The 3,204-nt window shown below is 46.0% G+C and overlaps 1 pseudogene; it reads right to left on the reverse strand.

Moving 5' to 3' along the window:
- Positions 1 to 1,432: 1,432 nt before the first annotated feature.
- Positions 1,433 to 2,734, reverse strand: LOC114708806 (annotated as a pseudogene).
- Positions 2,735 to 3,204: the final 470 nt, after the last annotated feature.

Below are 3,204 nucleotides of genomic sequence, written 5' to 3' on the forward strand. Positions count from 1 at the left end.
AATCATTAATTTGTTGTATTAGTAATTTTGTTTTTTGCTGTGAAAGGACACCATGACCAAGTCAACTCTTACAAAACAATTTAATTGTGTGCTGGCTCACAGTTTCAGAGGGTTCGTCATTATCAGCATGGCAGGGGCATGGCTGGAGCATGAACGCACTGGAGCAGTAGCTAAGAGCTACATCCTGATCCCTAGGCAGGAGGCTGGGGGTCTGGGCCTGGTGTGGACTTTGAGATTTCCTCCCGTGACACACTTTCTCTAACAAGGCCACACCTACTCCCGCCAGGTTAGGCTTCCTAGTCCTTCTAATCCATTCAAACAGCTCTACTTTCCAGTGACTAAGCATTCAAATGTATGACTCTGTGGAGGCCATTCTTATTCAAACCACCACACAGACCTTAAGCAGAAGGTGGACTTGGACATCTTGAGGTAGGAGGCACAAGAATGCCAGGCAAGACTGGGGAAGAGTCTGGACAGATGAACGATTGTCCTCAATGTGTATGACATCTATAAGTTCATGCACACAAGTCCTGGTTACACATTCTTAACCTCATCACAAACCAACAAAGTCTGAGTAAGGAGTGACCAAGCAAACACTCCAGCTGTCTGAAGTCTTCCCTGAGTCTCCCAGGAGCCTGTCCCTCTGCATCTCAGCTCATCCCATCTGACGTATGTGCTCTGAGTTTGTAAACTTTAAAAATGGTCCATTCTCCATATCTACTGGTTCTAACCTTCCAATTTTTCTAGCAGCTATCACTCAGTCTTTTGGAGTACAATCTTTAACCATGATTAAGGTTGCATACACTAACTTGCCAAAGGAATACCATTCCCATGGCCTTCCCATCTTCCCAGGGGCTCCTTTATTCCTCCATATAGTTACTGCCTCTCAAATGTCACTTCCCTGGTTGGAACAGAAAACCAGTCCTCATTCTACCTATGCTATCCTGCTTTAGTTACCTCAGAGTACTTACCAGAACTTATCTGGGCTTGGGCAACTCTGGTTTGCTTCTCCTCTCTCTCCTCAGATACCTAGAATGCATCCTAAGACAGTTGCAGAATGGCATTATGGTTTCCAACCTGAGCACATGCTTGGTTTCTCATGAGTTGAGTTCATATTTTCTGCTCATACAGACTAGCATTGTCCACAGAGTAACGTGAGGAACGTTGGTTTTCTTTTTTTTTTCAAACCTGGGCCATCGCTTTAATTTCTGCAATAGAGGTATAACTGGGATGCTAGCTTCAGGCATGATAACCATGTGTAAGGCCTTGGGGGGGTAGAGCACAGCAGAGTTCCAGAAAGGCCCAGGCTCCGTAATCCTCCTGCCTCGGTCTCTTGAGTACTTGGGTTATAGATACGTCCCATAACATCCAGTCTGCTTCCTTTCTCAAAAAACAAAAATGGGAATAGCCAGAACAGCCCATCTGGAAACACCTAGCTCATCTTCTTCCTCTTGGAGCGGTCTGAGGTCTGGACCTGAGGCAGGGGGACAGACAGAGTGCCCAGTCTGTGATCCTCTTCCCTGCCATCTGCCAGGGTCACCTTTCTTTTGGAGATCTTCAGCCTCATGGCCTTTGCTATCTCAATCATCCTTTTCTCACTGAGTTTCTGGTCCCCTGCAACACTGTCAGGTCTATCTGGAAGTCATTTGTGTGCAAGGCAAGCACGATTGCATACGCAGTGATCTTGGCCTTTATAGAACTTGAAATTAAGTTCCGTAAACTGCCACTGTTGTAAGTCAGGCAGGTGAAGTGCTTCAGCAGCTTGGTGTTGATGATATGGGGGATCCCAGGTCCCAGGGCACTTTCCCCCTTTATCACTTTCTGAGCTCGAAATCTGACGAGGGCATCTAGGAACCAGATGCTCGGGGCCTGCTGGGCTGGACGCTCCTCATCTGACGGCAGAGACTTCAGCATTTCTATGACGAAGGACCAGTGGCTGTTCTCTTCAACCATCTTCAGTATGTTCTGATGTAACCTTTCTGAACGCTCCGGATGGGCTTTCAAGAGCATCATACTCAGCCGGGGACAGAATGTCTTCGAATCTGTACACGTCTTCAGGCTTGGTTGCATCAGCATAGCAGGCAGGGAGGTAGAGGAAATCATCCTGCAAGTCATCCTGCATGGCGTCACTGACCAGAGGATTCACACCCTTTGTATCAATGATGTTCTCTGCGGCTTTAGTTACTGTGAGATTCAAAGATTCACTGCCAACTTGGTTCATTCTCCTGGAGTTCAGGGACCGCTTCTGCTCGGTGCTTCCAAAGACTCCAATGCAAGAATCCAACTTTTCCCGGAAAGGCTTGGTCAGATTCTTAGTGGAGGCTCATACTCAATAGCGTCTTCAGCAAAGAGTGGCTGCATGGTGGACAACTCAGCATCATATACTTCCGTCTGGCCAGAGGTCTGATTAAGAATTCCCAAAAAGTGTCTGAAAAGAGTGTTACATTTGAGGGCACCAGTCCCAAAATTGTTCCCAAAACAGACAGGAGAGCCTGTCTGTTTCAGCTGCCAGGATCTGCTGATTCTTCAGCCTGGGGTTTACCAAGTCGGTGCTGTCGTACAAGGTGAAGCGCATGTTGCCTGGATTCTGCAGCTTCCCATTGGAGAACTGGACCAACACAGCTTTCTGCCTGTAGTCAGGCTCCCCACAGTACAGCCACCTTGCACTCTGTTGCACCTTTGTCTCCATGTCTTTAGTCGGTCCATCCAGCACGGCAGATGCTGGGGTAGCCATGAACTCACCGGCTCACACGCAGATGCACACACCAGAACACTGGTTTTCATAATTAGAGTCTTGGGAGATGCCCTAGAGAGTATGTGCTTCATGAGAACTGACAATCTTGTCATAATGACATTCCTAGAGCCTTAAAGTGTTCCCTGACACACTGGACATTCATTCCATGTTTGCTGAGTGAATGAATCTAGGAAAACCTCATGTTTTTATTATTATTATTATTATTATTATTATTATTATTATTATTATTTAAGATCTTGAGAAATCAGTGAAAGAGACTTATTAAACTAATTACATTTTCATGTCGCTGTTTCCATGGGAGACATTTTGAGAAACCTTCAGTAAGATATCTTCTTGTCTGACTCCCATACAAGAAGGCTAAAGAGTGTTTATGTATGTCATCGTGTGTACCTATGCACCCAGAGAAGTTTGGTATGTCCATCTCGTTTCATAAGATAGACTCACTCAGC

This window comes from Peromyscus leucopus, chromosome 5, assembly GCF_004664715.2.
Source record: "Peromyscus leucopus breed LL Stock chromosome 5, UCI_PerLeu_2.1, whole genome shotgun sequence".
NCBI lineage: Eukaryota > Metazoa > Chordata > Mammalia > Rodentia > Cricetidae > Peromyscus > Peromyscus leucopus.